Source organism: Opisthocomus hoazin, chromosome 19 (genome assembly GCF_030867145.1).
Source record: "Opisthocomus hoazin isolate bOpiHoa1 chromosome 19, bOpiHoa1.hap1, whole genome shotgun sequence".
Taxonomy (NCBI): Eukaryota; Metazoa; Chordata; class Aves; order Opisthocomiformes; family Opisthocomidae; genus Opisthocomus; species Opisthocomus hoazin.
This window is the reverse complement of record NC_134432.1, coordinates 8515301-8536036: the sequence shown is the minus strand read 5'-3', so window position 1 is coordinate 8536036 and position 20736 is coordinate 8515301.

The window sequence follows — 20736 nt, the reverse complement described above, 5'->3', positions numbered from 1 at the left end:
GCTAGGATGGGCTTTTTTCTTTGCATCCTGCTACATGACACCACCTGGATCATCACAGAAAAAGAGGCAGTGGTTGACAGGGATGCTCACTGAAGCAGCAGATGCCCAAGCTAGTCACTACCAAATCTAGCTGCAAACTACCAAAGTCAGTAGAAGACCAAAGCAGCCTTGTTGCTGCTTACAAACAGCATCCCAAGTGACATTTCACTGTCCACAACCTCTAGGCATCTCAGCTCCAAAATTAAACCTTCCTTAGCAGATGTTCGTGAAGGTGAGCGTGGCCACTCAGATTAAGAGAGTCCCAAGCCAAGTGAATGGTGGGTGCATCTTGTAATGGAAAGGATATTTCTCTAATTGAGAGAGTTTCCTGGATCTGATGTAACTGGGAGAGTTATTTCTCAATATGTCATCTTTACTGTCAAGCCACAGCCACATGCTCACTGTAAAGGCTCAAACTTGTCTTGTTTACGCCATAAGCATGACAGTTATTTACAGCTGGCATTTACACAGCTGCCACTCCCAGAGTACCTGAGACCTTCCCAGTTTGAGGATGTCCCTGCATCCTCCATCAGGGATGCAGCCGAGGGATGGAGGGACACAGGAGCCTGGATTCGGCCCCTTGCCCAGACTGTGACAAATTAGTTATTTCCATGCCAGCCACCTAAATCCCAAATGACTGCCTTAGCCTTTCATCCTTATTTGCTGTGGCTAAAGGCAGACAGAGGTGATAGGAAATGATGAAGATGTGCAAAGTTTTGGGCACTTTGTGTGCTTACCTGAGCAGCAGAATCTTCTAGAGTTTGCAGAACGAGTCCGGAAATTGCTCAATTACAAAATTTCTATAGCTTTCTACTTCCAGTCAGGCTAAAAATAAAATAAAACCTTGTGCCAGGCTCACTTCTGCTGCAACCACACGCGTCTCAGCAGAGTTAAATGGGGGCAAGCATGGGCCTTTACCATGTTGTTTTTCATCAGCGCAACTTCCAGTCACAGCCAGAACAGGGAAACAGAAACCAGTGGTGAGCTGGCGGACCCAATCACCACTCCTCTGTGCTCCTCACCAGCAGGTCTCCGCACCCCCCAGACTCGCCCCATCTCCTCCTGCTCAGCACAAACCCCAAGTTCTCTGCAAGACAGCTGTCAGCAACACTTGTTTGAAAGACCTGAGGCAAGACCAGTTCAATCCCACTCCTGTAAGGTCCTGGCTTTGTGTTCATGTGGGGGCTGGATTGAGCTGAAGGAGGTTTAAGCTGTCTTGTTTGTGTAGGGCTCTGTCCTACAGCCTTGCCCTTCCTTGTCTTCTGCAAAATTGGCATATTGTATTGTTTGCTTGAGGATGATTCATTTCTCCTGGAAGTCCCATGCAGCATGTGCTGCAACGGGGAAGAAACTCTGTTGTTTCAGCAAAGGCGAGAAGCACCGCTGATCAACATGCCGAATAAATTGTACATGCTTCTGCCCCCAGGAGGGCTGCAGCTGTAGGTGTGACAGAGCTAATGCTATTCATGGTATTCCTGACCATCATGAGTGTGGTGCAAGGAGTTAGTAACATGGGATAGCAGCCGAGACACAGGGCTTCTAGCTGGATGCTCTTTTTCCAGGTATTTCTCCAATGAGCTCACCCACAGTGGTATTTTTTGCACCTGGGACACCCATCCCAGCAGCCTCCCTCGGCAGAGCTTGGGGGAAAAGGCAGAGGACCAGGCCTTTTTGCTGCAGCGGGTCCCACAGACAGCGATAGGAAGGAGACCTTGAACTCTGGTATCCCTAACTTTGCCTGGGAACAAAACACGAGCAGCCCAAGGAAACACTGGCTGTCCCATGTGGTGGATGTGTATGTTACAGAAGCCAATGAAGGCCCTTAAGTGTCTCCTAAGAGAGTTGCTGTTGTGCTGAGAGCTGGCTGCATCACTGGTGTAAGGGGAGAAGGGAACAGGTCCGAGCTTGGGGGTTTTAGAAACCACTGCATTAAGTATCTTTGAGAAACTGCTTGGGTATGGCTCTGAGCCAGGATATGGCTCTTCATTTGGAGCATCCTGTGTACTCCTTCCTACCCACCCCCATGCTGCCTCTCCATCCATCTAGGATGTATCCATACATCTAATGGATGTCAGAGAGCTACACTCAAACACAAAATCTTACAGAGTTACTTCAAAAGAGACCTTTCGGAGCCTTCACGCTCTTGCTGCATGCAGTAGAAGGTGCTCCCATGAAGAAGCCACTCCACTCCAGCACCACTTGACATCAATGGCACACCTCCACCACCGCACTCACAGAAATCTCTGAGAGAGAAGAAAGAAACCTCTGCCAGCATCGTAGCACTCCAGCCTGTTTTGAACCCATTTCTCTCCACCTGCTGCCAGGTGAAGGATGGGTTCAGCCAAATAGAGAGGGTTTGGGTCTTCCTTTCCCAGCTGCTCCATACCAGCACAGATCTGCCCAGGGCCAGCTGATGGGGTGGCTCAGGCAATCGTATATGGACCTCACTGCGTTCCCAGAGGCTGTGTGCTGAGCCTTTCCCAGGGCCATGGGCAAATATCTAATGTGACTTGGTCCAGCAAAAGAAATCATCTGCTGACAGTTTCTAACCCAGTGGAACCTGTTGCTGAAAACCTTAAATAACTGCAGCCTAAATCTTATCCAGCTTGGTAGAGGCACTTGCCTTCCTTCTGCTTTTAAAATAAGGTGAAACCACGAATATCTTGGTAATGGAGCTCAGAGCTTCAGCCAAGAAGTTTAACGGTTTGTCTGGTCCCAAAGCCACAGTCAAGCTTGGAAATGAGAGTAGTCCCACCAGACTGAGCGTGCCCAAGTTTCTATTTTGGGTGTGGATTTTCTGCTCTAAGTTTAGACAAAACAAGAGAGAGGTGTCGAAGCAGGACCAGACTTTCACTCACATTTTGCTGAGAGGCTGTTGCTCTGCACAGTGTGACAGGAGAACGAGAACCGAGTCAATTAAGTGACAAGCAAATTCCTAACAAATAAACGGGAACAAGTCTACGTGGACTGTGTTGTCAGCACACTGGAAGGAGGTGAGGATCAGCTCCCGCTGCAGAGACTTCATGAGAATTGATAATTTTAAACCCTTGCAATGTCCAGCAGCAGTAATGACATATCACACCTCACACGAATAGAAAACGTTCTCCAGTATCTTATGGTGTCTCTGACAGGGTGAATACAGAGCTGCGTGTTCCCCTGGGACAGGACATGCAGGTCACCAGTAGAGAAAATATTGGATAAGGTAAGGATGACATGCTAATGCTGAAATTTCTCCAACTTTTACTTATTTTTATAACCAATTCTGAGCCAGGGGTGGAAGAAAAAAAAAAAATAATAATTTGAAACAACGGTCTGGAAGTCTTCCAAAATCAAAGCAGCTCAAGGCAAGCTCCTGCCTATGCTTTACTGAGAGCATCCTGCTGCCAGGTTGACTTTACAGCCCTTTGGGAAGCACCTCCACCGGCCAGCTGGCAGCAGGGCTGACGTCCCCGTCCTTCCCACCTTGCAGAGGCTGCGCTGCTGCTTTCCGCAGCGGTGACGTTGCTGCTTTGAGACTTGCTGACACCAACAGCAGAGCGTTTGGGCCAGGCCCAGAATTTCTTGGCTTTGGTCTGCTGCCCACTTCCCAGCAGACACCTCGGTGCACATACGGTGGCCAAGGCTTTATAGGTGGTGCCAGGGGTATCAGTGCAAAGACACTTAGCTTACGCATCTGAAACGATAGCATTGGGACCTTGGGAGAGTCACATACTTGGACTGTTTCCGAGTCTGACGCCTCTTACCCATTTACTGCAAATGACTTCAGCAGCCACCCATAGATCATTTCAGAAAACGCATGGAAATATTAAGCAACAAAAAAATTCCACCCCATCTTTCCATTCAGTCAGATATACATATATAAACATATTTTTGGCTGAAGAAAAGCAAACAACAATGAGTTAAAACGTCATTTGTACCTCTGCGGTCCCGGTGAAAGTCCCCCGTTCCTTCTTCGGCTCTCTCGGTTACAAGTTCACAGAGAACAGGTATAGGGGCTGAAGCTTCATCAGGAAATAAAAAACTAGGTAGAGGGGAAATTCAACAAACAATGCATGATTGTTGTTCTGAGGTCAGGTTCATCGCCGAGCCTTGGGACCGCTTCCCAGCATATCATGCCATTGTGACCTTCAAGATAACCACACGAGAAAGGGCTTTTCAGCGCTCTGAATCCTGAAATGACTGACTCTGCTTACTCAGGCGGCATTCTCCTGGGCAAATTACTCACTTTGTCGCTCGTTCTGGTTTCTTTGCTGTCTCGTTCTCTCTGCAGCATGACACTGGAAGGCACCTCTGGGTCAGGCCCTGTCGTATCTTCAGCACCTTCGTGCTGCTTTCTGCTCAAAGGCCATGTTAGTCACTTGCGTACAGAAAGGATTAAGCCCAAGACTCTGCAGGACAGTTTTGTGCATCCCGGTCGGTGTTTGCTCGTATTGGGAATTTCAGCAAAGATGCTGTATTTTCCCAGCTATCCTTCACAGCTCTTTCCGTTCACCCTTTCCCAGAAATCCACCTGATCAGACAAATACCCACAGGCCTTGCAATAATAGCTAATAAATTTGTCTTTTCAACACCTCTGTAAAGCGTGAATCTCTCTGACATAGAAAAGGAAGACCAGGGTTCAATGGCAGGGGAGTGGGGACCAAGAGCAGAAGCAAACCTTTTACGGGACATCCCACCCATTCCATCCTTGACATTGACCCAAAACCGCTTTATGGATCTCACCTAGGACCCATCATGACACTGTGGGAAGGCTTTCCTGCCGCAGCCTGAAGTGAGCTCCCAGCTGTTTGGCACATCTGGATTTTGATATGGGTGTTGCTCTCATGCCACTGGGAGCTCCAGAGCTTCAGGGCATGGACATCTCCTGAGTACCAGGGACAAAGAAGCAGCCTCCTTGCCACTGCGCACCCTCACCACGGGAGCCTCCAGTGCCATCCCTTGCTCTCACTCCACGCTCTGCTGGCCCTTCCCTAGAGCCCTTCCCCTTCTCCTGACACCTCTCTTGCACGTGGACACCGTTTAGCCCAGGGATGCTTCCAGCAAGCACCTTCGTTCCAGGAAGGCGAGCAATAGTTTCCAATCAACTAACTATGATGGCTTCATTTTCAAACAATTCTTCTCCCTTCAAAACTGACCTTTTTTTGGGGGGGGTTCTTGTTTTCCTTCCTGTCACCGCTCTGTCATGACCAAGCTTCCTGCTGGAAGGCTTTCAAAAAGGTTGAAAAGCATTTTTGAAAATGTATCCAAAAAGTTGTGTTTGCACAGGAGCCCTATGGTAACCTCTTGGCAAAATTACGTACAAATCCTCAAATAATTAATGCTTTCCTTGAGCCAGCACTGCAGTGAGAGTCCTTCGGCCCTCAATTTTCCTCTCACTTAATTTTCAGGCTCTTAAAGGAATGGTCTGATCTCAGTGCTGAGCCCAAAAGAGACGTCCTGTCTCCCAAAACAGCATCTCTGGGGGAATGCATCCCCTGAAGAGCTCTGCAGACCCCTCTCCCCCAGCCCTCCCCACTCCCCTACCTACGTAGGGCTGCCTAGGGGAGGCTTCTGCCCCACACCTGGACACGGAGGTGAGATCAGGCCCCCATGGGTAGGCAATACCGCTTTCCTAATAGGTATTTGAGCTCCATCCCTAGTCCATGTTATCATCATCCTGGCACTAATATCACACAAAAACCCTATCAGCTCTCACCAGACAGCTTAAACCTACCTTGAACCTTGAGTTTCTTCAAACGTCCCTCATAGCCAAGGCTGCAGGAAGGGACCTTCACAAAATCTGCCCGTTCAGCAGCAGCCACAGAAACTGTGTGCTCTCTTCCCTCATTCAAAATAATACCATTTTGCAAGTAGAAAGGGCCAGTGAGGATGATCTAGTCAGTTTACTTAATCAGCCACAAGATTTTCCTAATTTTGCTGAGATTTGGAACCACCCTAAGAAAGCTGAGATACTTTTTCGTTTGGCTGTTGGTGCTGGCTCAGATCCTCTGATCAACCACCTACTATAGCATGAGCCAGAAGTGTCTGAACGTTTGCGCATGAGATACCTGAAAGGCTAATACACAAACAATTACTAATCTCAGCTGCAAGATATAAATCATGCCTGTGTGCTTTGTTACCTGACAGTGGCAACTCTACTCATCAGCAGATCAATTATGCTAATAATGCTCATAAATAACTTTCTTGTTTGTTATAATTAGATATTGGTATGAATGTGACTTGTTCAACATGCTGATGTGCAAGACCATTCACCTGATATGAACTTCGGTAGAGTTCTTCAACCTGATTTTTAACCTTCAGCTGGTATAAATCAGGGGTCATTCCCTGGCAATTCCACCCAAGAAAATGGAATGTTTTTTCATCAATTTGTCTTTATTGTTCTGTATCTGTTGTAACTTTTGATAAACTTCAGGAATATCGTTCCTTTCTTGTCCATTTTGGTCTTTTCCCAATCCCCAAATCTTGCCACATCACACGGGACCCAAATTAACACCCAGGCACCGCTTGTTCGCCCCCAGGGAACCTGTTGTTTGAAAAGCAGAGTTGTTCTAAAATACTACATCTCTCTGAGGACCGGGACTGAACTCCTGCTTTCATCACTGATTTCCTCTGTGAGCATAAACCGCACACTCTTGGTACATCTCGCTTTACACACAGCTGTGAGAAGGAGGTGACACATTTTTCTCACTTTGGTGATTCAGATATTACGAATCCTCTTGGGGCAGGGACCTCTGCTTGCTGCAGGGGACCACAGACTCACCGAGCTCAGCCTGCAACAGCGAGCATGGTCGCCTGTGCTCCCTCCCGGCTCACAGGGACTCTGGCCACCTCCGGCAGGTGAATGGGGTTGCAGAGGACCCGACTCCCCCCTCACTCTGCCCTGCACCCCGGGAGGGCTGCGGTCCTGCCTTTGACTTCCCTGGTAGTGCTAAGACTTCAGGGCCATGGAAATGGGAAGGCAGTCAGCTCAAAAGAGACCCCGTTAATTCCATAGGGCCACTAACTGAAGGTGATTTAACCTGTGTGAGAACAGCACTGAGGAGATGGCAGGCTGAGTTTTAGCTTCAGTCTTCACCGCCAAACCAGCTGATGGGATATATGGTACCCGCAGTGCCCAGCGCAGCCGGACTGGGACCCCGGCCGGGGGCACCTGGTGTTCCCAGAAGACCTGGAGATGTGGCAGTGCCTCCAGGCAAAAAGCTTTTCTGTGCTTGAAGTACATCCCAGCAGCTGTACCTAACAAAAAGAAGAAACTGCATATCCTCTTTTTGGGTTTTAAAGGTGTCAAACAGTCTGTTTGGTAGTGCTGGTCTCTCTCCTCACCCCTGCTCTGAGTCATGAAATGTATATCACCTGCACCACCGGGCAGCCCTTGTGCTAAAATTCAAAGCTCACCCTCTGGGACAGAGGCAAATCTCCTCTCTTAACTGTACCCTTGCAGATACACATCTGGCTGCTTTGCTAAGTCTTTTTCAGCAGCATTTGTAAGGTGACTTGCAAAGGTTTGATAGGATCCGCTGGCACCCATACGAGTGATATTTTGTGTAACACCTTTGCCCAGAGCTAACACACATTTCCCTGCATCTCCTCTACCTCCCATCCTGTCCCGAATAGACTGCTTTTTCATACACAGCTCCTCCGCACAAGTGCTATAGACCTATGCAAGGAAGGGGTTTATTTTTTAACTCTTCCTCCAGCCTCCTGATGGTGCAGACTTCCCAGCACTGCCTTACAGTAGTCCTGACCTGTAAAACACACCCGGACACAAATGCGTCAGCAATGCTTAGTGCGCTAATGCAGGCTGAATACACAGGGATGCATTTATCACCCATTTCCTACAGATAAGGACCTGGAACACAGATAAACCCGGCGTCTGCTGGAAATCCCACGTGCATCACCCACCACCACACACCTACCACACACGTGTCTCGCTCTGTTTGAGCAGTGACTCCACACAGCAAATTTTACCTTTTTAAAAGCATCTGTATGACTCGCTGAGCGTATCTCTGAGTGTTATGCCCAGTGAAGCATCACTGTTTCCTCGAGGCACATTTCTTTTCCAATCATCCCTCAGGGCCGAAGCCTGAGATAAAAAAAAAACAACGTTAAAAAGATTGGCTTTGCCCTTGGCATGCTGAAAGACGGACGCCTCGTCCCTGGTGCAGGGCATGCAGCCTGCTTACAGGACCAGATCTGGAACAGACCTCTGCTCCTGCAGCACTTGTTTTGCCTTCAGCCCTCACCCCGGGCTGTGTCATTAACCTGGGATTTCCACTAAAGCACAAGAGCTATCTGAAACCCAGCTTGTTTGCTTTTCAACTTAATAAATAAACTTCATTTCCCAGATTGCTCTTTTGATTAGCCAAGTAGAAGCTGCTGTTTGAACTGTAAGGTGCTTATCTGAAAATGTAAAGCTCTTGAATAAGCTGTTCCAGAGTGGTGAGCTCAGATCCGGTAGCCCAGGCTATTTTGAAGTCTGTTTAACCTAATGCAGCTAAATTTTCATGCTATCCCAGGAACTCAGTGCTGGATCTAGGATATAAATAGAAATGAGTCCAACAGGCTGCAAAAATAAACTGGTTTGAGATGCCTAGTTCCAGCTATCTGCCTGCAGCCCTTGCTTTTGGCACCCGGACAAGCAGCCAGTCGGGAGGAAGGACCCAAACGTCACGGGTAATGTGACCATCTGCTCTGCCGCTTGGTTTTGCTTACTGTAAGCAAACCGGCTATGACGAGGTCACCTGTTTAAAAGGAAAAAATGTCTTAACTAGACCAAATATAGGCTTGGAAATTAATTCACACACACCCCACCCCCCACCCCCAATGTTTGGCACTCTCTTTGGGAAGAAAAGGCCCGTGCTTACACCAAAGCCTGCTCCATTTCTGCTGCAAGCTTCTGTGGTTTCCCAATATCCCAATGAGGAGGACTGGGCATCTCTGGGTGCTAAAACTCCCTGACTCTTCCAGGCCAGGGATACACAGAGAAAAGCACAGTGGAAGAAAATAAAATCAAAAAGCTAATGCCAAGCATAGGGAAGAAACTATTATATGAGTGCAGGGCCAACAGCTACAAGAGAATCATCAAATTTAATCAGCTTCCCTAAAGACCAGGCTATTTCAGCAAGCATGGCTATTCAGAGGGTTTGTTTCCTTTTTCCAAAATTAGAGTAAACAAGGATGCTGCCAGATGGGAAACAGGCAAATGTCTCCACGGGACTACATCCACTCAGCAGCATCCTCCAAAAATGCTATTTTCTGGAGCGCAGTCATGGGAAAGCACCATATCATGCACGCTCTGGGCACATCTCACCAGCAGCCACCAAGCACATCTGCACAAGCCCTCACCTGCACTTCCCCAGTGCTCCCACCCTGCCCCAGGAACATGCTTTCAGCTGGGTTTGTATCAACAGCACTCGGGTGCTCCTGGGTCACCTTCTCCCGCTACACCAGGATTGAGGTCCGGTGATGAAAGCAGCTCTGCTCCCTGCAGAAGGCACACAGCATCCATTGCTGGTTTGGGTTTACTCCTTCAGGAACAAATTGTTTGCACTTCCCAAGGACCAGCCTCTCCCTGTTCCTTCTTCGAACTGGCATCTCCCAACCCAGCCACAATTAGCTCTTGGCAAGGGGTTGCACAGAGAAGTAGTTAAAAAAGAGAGTCACTGCCTTAAATGCTTTGCGGGAGGGATACAGCGGGGGAAGCAGCACACTTTTCCACTTCATAAACAGCAAATGGAGAGGAAGAAGTTGTAGCCATGTCCCTGCAATCACCATGGGCAGGATACCAAAGCCCCCAGTTCCCACACAGTCCCAAAACGCGGAGAGGGTTTTCAGCGCAACTGGCTCCCAGTCACAGCGAAAGCCTGTGATAAAGCCCGTGACAAAGCCTGGATGGAGCCCAAATTGCCCAAATCCCTGTAGCCACAGGACTCTGCACCCCCTGACATCAGCGGCTTCAGATCTACAGAGGGAAACCACACTGATGAGTTTTCTCTGCCTTTCAAGCATGTTGCAGCAGCTTCTTGCCACAGTAATTTGTAATAAAGGTTTTCAATATTATCTAGGAGTTCATGCAACCGTGTGTCTACTGCCAATGGATGTGATACAGCAGAGCTGCTGGAATGGATTGCGCACAGAGCTTTTTACCAACAGAAATATGGATGAATGCAAATTTATAAAACCCCTCTATCTAGCAGCCTATCATAGGAAATGAATTCTAAAGCATTCTCCAGGAAATTACAGTGTTGGCAAAATTCATCAGAACAACTCTTAATCTCCTTGGTACTTTGTCTTTTTTTTTATCCCATTTCTCAAGTTTTTTTGTTGAGTTCTTGCAAGAGAAGAATAAGAACAATAATAGTGTAAGGTGGACAAGGGAAAATATGAGATAGCTGGGGCTATTTCTATGAATAACTATAGTAATGGGCTTAAACATACAGTGAAAGCAGATGAGACAGTAATTCTTAACAGGTATTATTAATAATCCAAAGTCTGGAAGGAGACGATTAATTGCCTACGTAGGGAACTATTTATGAAGATTTATACCAAGGTGGAAATAGCATTTTCCTGGAATCAATGCATCTTTACCAGTATGTTAAAAAAAAAATGCAATTAATAATTTTTTGAGACCTCTCTTTTGACAAAACCTGTAACAACCCAAGCCACATCAGCCATTTCACTCCCAGCTGTGCTCTCTTTCCCTCTGCCACCTGAGTCCTGCCCTACCCATTGCCTCTCGCTAGCACCCAGCACCCGGGGAGGGGGCTGCAGGCATGCACGGGGACCAGCAGCAGCACCCCAGGGCCTCTGAGACCCTGGTGCTTGGGATCCTGCACATGCAGGGGTGCAGACCCACAGCGGGGTCCCTGCCGTAGGGCAGTGTGAGGCCACATGCCCTGGGAGCGAGCTGCTCCTGGCAGAGCTGCCCTGGGCGAGAGCTGTGACATGCTGCGTTTTTTACGCCTTCAGCTTCCTCCAGCCTCTCTCACAGGGGTTGCTTTTCCCAAACAAAATAAAGTGTGGTCCCTGCCCAGAAAAATGCCTGAGCTAATCAGATGTGAAGAAAATGGAGAAATGAAGCTGCTTGCATAAGAGCGCAGTAAGAGCAGAGCCAGGCGTGGAGCTGGTATCTCCGGCCCTACCCTGGGCACACGACTGTTGTGCCCAGTTAGGAAACCTCCCAAACAATTTGTCACATCCTCCGTGTCTGGCTTGTCTCATGGTGAAGGAGAAGAGTCAGGATTAGGAAGGAGGGTCTACTCGATGGGGGTGCTGCGTGGCTCCATGCAGAAGAGCTGAGCACGTTGACAGGACAGCCTCGGGTTACCTGCAGGGCACCGGTCCTGCGCTGACTTGTGCATCACCAGACCGTGCCAGGTGGCAGAGGCCTTTTGGTATTTCTTTTCCCCAGGAGTCATCATCTATCCCTTATAAGGGTGACTCCTGAAGATCTTTTACCCCTGAAGTCCCTGGATCCTGTCCAGGGAAACTGGTTCTGGAGAAATTATCTTTGACAGGGAAATCGGATAGCAGAGAGGAAGAGGCTGGATGTTTTTACGTTGCTTGGGAGGCTGAATGTGCAGGCAACAAGAGGAGTTATCCCGTGATGATGAAGCAGAGACCTGGGACGGACCAAGTGCAGCCCAGCCGCAAACAGGACAGCACAGGCACATCTCACAACACAGATCACAGTCTTTTCACTCATCTTGCCACAATGAAGTCTAGCGGTGAGGTTTCAGCTGCGTCTACTAGGCTGTTCGCAGGATTGGACCTATGGAGACAGCATCTGCTGTGCAGCATGGGAATCTCTGCTTGATTTCTGCTCGTTACCCCTCAATAGTTATTAACCCATTTTTCCCAGGAACGCTTTACTCAGGGACACTGAGGACCGATCTCAGGATCAGGCAGAAAGTCCCGGCTCTACCACCCCAGCCCAGAAACTGCTGTGGAGATAGGACAGGCACCATCAACTGCTGTGACCTGCAAAGGAAGTTTTCTGCTGCGAAACAAGGAGAGCAAGAGCAGACTCAAGCTGACCCATGCACCAGCAGCTTTGACTCAGCAGCTGCTCCTCAGTGATCTGGAGCAGCAGCACCATGTTCCCTGAACTTGCAACCAAGCACAACCAGTGCATGGCTTAGGGTCTCACTTCATTCTCATTTCCTGCTGTGGCTCAGATAAGCAGAGCATGACGCTTGCTCAGCCTAACTTATCTCAGGTAGCAACAAGAGGTCCTGTTTTCTCAGGCACTGGTGTCAATCTCACACCACAAAGCTTCAGCTGAGACAAGCACCACACATCATTTTGACCAACCCTTCTGCAGGACCCATCGTCACCTTCACATGCAGCATTGCACTCAGCATTTGCAAAGAGGTGAGCGACTGCACGCAGCAGGCAAGCATCGGGTCTCATCTCCATGGCCATACTCAGCATCATTGCTGCTTATCCAAGGCCTACCTGAAATCTTTTCAAAGCCCTCGAATTGGGAATTTTTTAGCAAATTTTCAGCACTTCCCAATTCCGGTCAGGCAGAACATCTGACAAGAAGCAGCTTTCCTGCAGTCAGCCTTTTGATTTCAGGCCCTGTGGGATCCCCAGTAATGGGGATGACGGGACTGAGGGTACTCCTGTGGTGCCACGTGCTGAGTGTGCAGCTGGGTGGGACCAGCTTCTGCCCCTTGGTTTTGCTCATGGACCCGCCTCCTACCGCCACATTCCTGTGCAAAAAGGGATGCTGATTTAGCCAACCTAATTTAGAAAGTGGTTTAATGGACTTAACCTCCCTGTGCCAAGACTGAGGTGTCGCTTGAAAGCAGCTTGCCTTAGAGTGGTGACTCCAATCTTTGTTTGGTATTTTCAGACTCACCGCCCACAACATGAGTCCCACTGGAAGTTTGTTAGCTGGTTCTGAAAATCCCACTCTCCACTTTCTCCAGGTTTTGCCCCTGTGAATCTCATGACGTTCAGCAAGGCAAAGTGCAAGGTCCTGCTGCTGGGTCGGGGCAGCCTCTGGTGTCAATACAGGCTGGGGTATGAGGGGATGGAGAGCAGCCCTGCCGAGAAGGACCTGGGGGTACCGGTGGGTGAAAAGCTGGTTGCGAGTCAACAATGTGCGCTGGCAGCCCAGAAGGCCAAGCATGCCCTGGGCTGCATCCCCATCTGCCCCTCTGCCCTGCTCTTCTGAGAGCCCCCGGGAGTCCTGCGTCCAGCTCTGGAGCCCTCAGCACAGGACAGAGCTGGAGCTGTGGGAGCGGGGCCAGAGGAGGCCCCAGCAATGACCCGAGGGCTGGAGCCCCTCTGCTGGGAGGAAAGGCTGGGAGAGCTGGGGCTGCTCAGCCTGGGGAAGAGAAGGCTGCGGGGAGACCTGACTACGCCTGCCAGGGCTTCAAGGGGGCTTATGAGAAAGATGGGGGAAATATTTTTAGCAGGGCTTGTTGCGACAGGACAAGGGGTAATAAGTTTAAAACTAAAAGAGCGGAGGTTTAAACTCGATATAAGGAAGAAATTCAGTGAGGGTGGTGAAACCCTGGCACAGATTACTCAGAAAGGTGGTTGATGCCCCATCCTGGAAACATTCAAGGTCAGGTTGGACGGGGCTCTGAGCAACCTGGTCTGGCTGAAGACGTCCCTGCTCATTGCAGGGGGGTTGGAACTCCATGACCTTCAAAGGTCCCTTCCAACCCAAACTAGTCTATGATTCTATGATTTCAGTATTGCAGAAGCTTTGGCTGGCTGCGCTCTTTGTGAAGACATCTATTTCACCCTCTAATAGTCACAGAAAACTTGAATTCAGCCCCACTTACAGTGCTGTAAATCCAGGGTAACCATATTAAAGTCAAGGGATCTGACACTGGAGACTTAAAACTACTATGAATAAAAGTCACATCAGGTCTATGCAGTCAACAGCCTGGCCTACAGCCACCCCAGGCTGATTTGTAAAGCAGTCCAGAGAAATTTTTCTATAAGTGTTCCGTTAATGTTAACAATTAAATCCCTGGCCTGCTATAAAAACCTCACCCCTGACAAAGTTCGTAAAAACTGTTCTTATTTAATTTGCTCCCACAGCTGACAGACCACACCATCGGTGGTTGCAAGCTGATGTATTTCCCTTGAAATCAATCACATTTACTACTGTCACTAGCAGGAGTATAGTTAGCACCCTGGCTAAGGATCAAGTTATTGCACTACCACCTTTCAAGGTACTGGGCAAAATCTGATCAGAAAATAGCAAAGACCAAAGTGCCATGACTTCTCCCTCAATTTTTCATCTGCACTTCACTTAGTGGAAAATTCTCTGTATTAATTTTTCTGGGTTATTTTCCCCTTCAACAAATGACTTTTGAGGCTTTCTAGTATTCTCCCACCATGAGAAAGATTTTTAAGTAAAACACAGCCTGAAGCTAATGCATCGATCCCTGCGTTTTGCCCAGCACACCATGTACACTGGGCAATATTCACCAAATGATGCCGCTTTTTAATAGGAAGAGAACGGCCTTTTTTTCCTGAGCTAAAAACAGCAACTGAGCCAACAGCTGAGCACAGCCCTGGTCCATCCTTCCGTGCTTTGTGACTATGGAGGGAGCCCGGTGGGCTCGGAGATGCCAGGGCAGGGTGAAGCGGGGCTCAGCAAGGCACAGTTCACCCTGAACTGCTTAAACCTTCCCCATTCCCTCACTAAACGCACCAGAAGTCTGACTAATATCCAAAGCAATGCTTTCACTCACATGAGAAGGAGGAATTAAATACCATTTCATGTAAATAATAATTGGCTATTTAAACATGCCAGTCTGACCCAGAGGGAATTTTTTGCCTTGGCAAGACTGCTCTGGCATTTCCTATTTGCAGCCCAGAGGATCCTGATTCCTGTCTTGCCTGCCCTGCACCTTAATCACCAAATCACATGGCCCTGGGCGTAAAAATAACCCAGGAGCTTCAAATGCTCACAGGAAGAGTGCAGCCATTCATTACTATTATCACTGACGGCTCCTGATGCAGCTTTCTCGCTGTTTCAGCCTGAAAAAAAGATAAATAAACCTGTGGTCCAACTACATAACAACATGCAGTGTCGTCAGACAAGACACTTCCCTTTCCATCCTGCTGCTGTAGTCTTTCTTTTATTACTGGAACCTCTGCTGCGAATTATGAGCCAGAGTTTATCACTGGAAGTGAATCTGAGGTTACAAAAAAAACCCAGAAGTCAGAATACTTGGTCGTGAGTCAAACATCCTTTGCTCATTTGGCTGCCCTACAGCGCTGTAGCATGATTTAACCACAGATGCGATTCCTAATAAATACTGCATCCCATGAAACCCGTTATAAACATAGTGGTAATATCCAAGGATTGTGGAGAAATACTTTCTGCTCCAATATTTAAGGATCCCAATATTACTTTTGGATGCAGTCAAAAATAGTTCATCTCGAAGTCGGGAGCTCTCGTTCTTGGTGATGTGTGAAATCCCACAACCGGATGCCGTCTGCATCACACCCTGCCACGGCGAGCTCCGGCCAGCGCTGCCCACCCGGCCGGCCGACAGGCGCACGGACGGCTCCCTCGCTCGCCCGCGTCCGGCCAGATCCAGCCTAGGGACTGGTGCATACTGGCGTGGTTGCACTGATGCCCACACTGAGTGAAAAATACAACCACAGCATTTAGAGAGAAGGCAAATTTACGCTTCTAAACTGTTTCATGTCATATGAACAATGAGTTTTAGTTTTAGTTCGTAATGTGAACGGACTGAGGATCTGAAACCAGAAAGTAATCAAAGAGAAACAGAAGAGTGGGCAGCTCTTGAAAGAAAAATAAAGGCCCAACAGCAAACCTTCCCCATGCAGAAAAATAGAAAGTATTATGAAGAAGCAGCATATTCACAACAAGAAATCTTTCAGAAAATCAGAATGAGCAAAACAACATTTAGAAATGACATATTGGTAAATACTGTGTAAGAGAGCAGCACAAGTATTTAGTGATAAACTCATATGTTGAGATGCAAACTAAGAGGTAGATAGAAAGAGCTAAGAGAGACACCGAAAAAGGGGTTTCTGCATTAATCAGAATTAAAAGGATAAGCAAAAGAAGCACCAAGAGTCACAGCGAAAGCTACAGTATTAGATACCCTTCTTATTTCATTTTTCAGAGAAAAAATCCAAGCTTAATTCTCACCAGATTCCTAGCAATGAGGCAGGAATACAGCACAAAATAAAGGCTGCATACATTAAAAAAATACATCAAATATTTGGTAGTATTGAATACTCTGGTATTTAATGGGTGAAAGACTCTGCAGTGCAAACTGCCATCCCAAGAACTCCTTGAAGACAAGTGGTGGTGACCTGAGGGCTGGAGGAAGGGAAGAGACAAGCCAGTCATGCAGAAAGGCAGAGAAAAATGGAGAGTGGGTGGTCAGGAAGATGCAACATCAAGAGGCTGGACAGTCTGCTGGAGCCCTCTGAGGACACTGCTGTGGCAAGAGACAATCAAACAGCACTTCTCAACAGTAAACTGGGCCACATAACAGCCTTTCTGACAGGTATCCGTCTGTGTGGATGTGAAGGAAGCAGATATATACAGTTTCAGCAGGGCTTGGAGCATTGTTTTACATGTGTGCCTTGTTTCTATATGTTTTTAAGGTTGCCCTACACGAGAGCAGGCTGCTGAAGAAGCCCTTGCAGCTCCAACTTCCATGTTCACTCATTTATGCGCGTCCACAGAAAAGGCAGGGGACAGCGATATTTATCCTGTGCTTTGCAGGCAAATGATCTCAAAATACTGTTCCTTCAGAGGTTACCAGTAATTGCTAGAAATGCCTAGCCAAGAGTGGTAACCGCAGCAAGGCCAGGCTGGGTGAAAAATGGCTCCCATGCCATTAAAATGATTGGCAAACAGTAGGAGATAAAATGCACCCTGAGGGATCTCCTCCGTTGGCTCTGCTGCCTGTGCTTGCTCAGAGTGCCTGGGGTAGAGCCAAGCTGGGCTGGCACCACTTCCATCCGTCTGCCCTTGTTCCGCAGGGGACAAACCAACCTGCCGTCTGTCCCTGGGGCTCTTACAAGGCCCCCATTCTCCTGAAACCCTCCCCACGATGGCTGGGCACTTCCCATGTCACAGTTCTCAATTTCTGAGTCGGGTTGGTGTCTCTCTTCCCTCTCAGCAAGGCTGTCACCTTGCCAAGGGCTGGGAAAGGCACAGGTAAATAATTTGGGGGGTATTTTGCCATGAAATTCTTGCAGTCACCTCCATCTGTCCTCAGGCTTGCAAATGCCAGGATCAGTTATTCAGAAACATGTTTTTTCCAATGACTGTATCCAGGATGGAGAGGAAGAGCTGGGCTGGGCCAGTGGCAGGGGCCTGCCAGCAGAAATAAGCACGATACCACAGCAAAGAGGTCACCAGGGTGACAAGAGCCAGTCCCACCTGAGGAACGTTTGATTCAACAGGAATTCCCCACCACTGAAGCCAAGAACAAAGCATCCGGACAAACACGATGCCAACTTTGGTGCCAGAAAGGCTTTTCCCTGTCTTATAGTCCTTAGTCACGAATAACTGCCATTGCAAGAGTCTCACTGGCTCCTGCACACCAAGACCTCTCCATCATCACATGCCGGACCTCTGGAGGAAAGCCTTGTTTGGACTTGCTGACATTTTGCGTACGCCTTGTGACTCCTCCTGACGCCAGTGAAGTTTCCCAACACAGCGCATCAGTCTGCCTGTCGTTGTTTTTCAGCACTTAAGTAAACAGCAGCAGCACCATGTTTACAGAAGCGCATTTTGCCTCCTTGCTGCCCCACAGCCCGCTGAGCTGCTCCAGAGCAGCGGGCACGATGCTCAGCCAGTTTGCAATGAGCCAGCCCCCCGGGTGCTGAGCATCACCCTTCCTTTCTTCTGAGCTGGACCAGACCCCTAAACCCATCTCACCCAGCACATTTCCTCCTAAGAAAGCAGGTGTTTAAAGAAAGGTGCAATTGTGGAGCTGAGCTGACATACTGGGAACAGGGCAGGTGTAGCAGTGCCGAGGGTAAAATCCACCAACAAAACTGGGAAAATAGTGGGCATTTAGCTGTGGCCACATTGCTCCTTGTAACAGCTCTAGTTTCACTCACGCTAAAGGTATTTTCATGTCTATCTGCAGAACCCACAGGTCATGGAGTTGGCTACAGAAGACATGGTCTGAAACAGAGCCAAGCTGATGGCTGGAGATGAGGTCCGTCATTAACTTTACAAGTTAATGTTACGTGGTCATGGGCAATATCAGAGGTTTTAATGGAAGACAGGTTGCCTGCAACCCATGGATTAATTTGAGGACTAATTTTTTACCAGAGGTGCTTGCACTTCTTGAGAAGGAGAATCAAGAGGCTAAGGAGTCTCAGCTTCAGAAAAGCTCAGGTCTCACATCAGCACTCAGGTAACTGCCCTGTTTTTCCCAAGATCCTGGTGTGCTGAGTGCTCTGCTTTACAGAAAACATGGCGTCGAATAGCCTGAGATAAACTGTAAAGTGATGAGCCCTTATGACCGTAATTTGCTACTTACAAATGGACTGGGCTGTTCTGAAAGCACAGCCCAGATTATGGGTTTCAAACACTTGAAAATCTGTCCCTGAGCTCTTAATCCAGTTTATGGGCTCATCACGAATGGAGCCGAGCCATTCTTGGAAGGAAAACTTGGCAAAAGCGGTCTTTCTTCACTGTATCAGTAGAAACCATATTCAAAGCTGAGGCCAAAAAATCTGGATCAGGGAGTAATTAAAACCTGTAACAGCCTCTCTCCATGACTGAGGGAAGCGGTGATGTCAGGGCAGCAGCCAGAGCTAATTGCACAGGAATGGGACCGACACCAAAACTCCCTTCTCAGGTTGCTGTCTGTGCCACACACCTGGATGGGAGCTGAATGCTCCTCAGCTCCAGCCAAGCTGAGCCTGCTTATGCCAAAGAGCTGTCTTCTGCAGTCCTACTAACAACAGCAGGTTGTGCATTGACGCCTTCAGTGCACGCAAACATCTTTTACTGCTGCAAACAAGGCACTGGGAGAGGAGCTCGATTCTCCTCGCAGCATTACATCCATACAGTGCTACTGAGGTCAATAGAGTCATTCTTCCCCTATTTGCACTCAGTGGGAAGAAAAACAGACCTGAAAGTGGCTATTCTTCTTAGAAAGTATCTTCTAACAATACGTCTCTTTCAATAGCTCATTTACTGCCCATCTGTGACTCCAAGGTAAAATCTGTTCAGCTGTTGATCTAAAAGACTTCCGCTTCACAGCTAATCCTCAACGATCTCTGGCAGCCAGGCTGAATTCTCTCTCAGTTACCCACATCAATAAATCATACATTACCTATGCTTGAATTTGGTTAAGATTCTGGCTGATGATGCACGAGACAGAAGAGGGACGTAGCTGATGTAGTCTTCGTTGTGCTGCTCAGTAAAACTGGTTGAAGTGGAAAAAATAGCCGAGATTAATTTTTTCCATTAAATATCCAGTTGTCTGATTCACTGCCTGATCCATGAGATAGATGGAAGAAGGACTTAACTGATGTAGTCTTCGTTGTGCTGCTCAGTAAAACTGGCTGAAGTGGCAAAAATAGCCAAGATGGAATTTTTCCATTAACAATCCACTTGTCTGATTCACTGCGTGGACAGAAGCAGATGCACTGATTACAGTCATGATGCATTTGTGGACCCTTACACATCAGAAGGGAAATACGAAATGGAAGAAGGGCCGAGAAGTATTTGCTGCAAATAGACATGACAAGCTCCATAGGAGAACCCCTGTACGTGTGCATGGGTGCCTTGCTTGGGACCAAGCAGAGAGCGGAGATGTTCTCCTAGCCCAGGAGACCTCAGGCAGCGCCAGATGTGCAGAGGCAGTGCACCGCAGGATAACCTCTGCTCCAAGGTCTCTCACCACTCGCCTTTTCTCTTTAGCTTAGCACCATCTAGAGGGATGCATCTGCAAATCCGAGGCATCTGCTCTGCAGTAACGCCCATCTGAAACACGTTGGGTTTGGAGTTGGAGGAAACCAAACAATTGACAGAAAAGCCTCAAAAGAGCAGCCCATTCCTCCAGCTGCCTTCACTATTTGTTCAAGCAGAAGGCTGTGGTGCAATCATTCTCCTTGTCCTGGTGAGTTCTTCTGTGAAATGGAAAAATGGGTCCTCCAGAGAGGGTTGGAGGTTGGGAAAGGAAATATAGAGGAGGATGCTCAGGGTCTGGGGGTTTTTCCTCAAAATTTTTTTTTAAACACCTACAAGTCTCACATCACATACTCCTGTATGCTTCAATGACATCTGATGATGCAATGGGGAGTCCTCTATGGTTTAGAGCAGAGGTTGTTCTTCATGTCCATTCGAGCCTTTGCCTTGTCAGGACACCAGCTGAGCTAAATGTTTCTATGTTGCACTTTAGTTTTCAGCCCAGTGTATCAGAGCTTACTCAAATCTCCCAACGTGAAATACCAGAACAAGATCGAGGGTGTGATGGAGTGATGTTAGCTCTTCCTCACTGTGTCATGCACTGATCTCACACTTTCTTCTGCAGCAGTCCAGACTGCTGACTTGCAGTGCCAGGAGACGCAATACCCGCGCTCCATCAACATCCTTTCTGGCCAACCTTATATAATCCCAAGGCAAGACCATAAAAACCAAAGTCCAGCCTGCCTGAATCGGTGAGCGCTTGGTTTGGAGATAGGAAACACATTGCCCTGATCAAA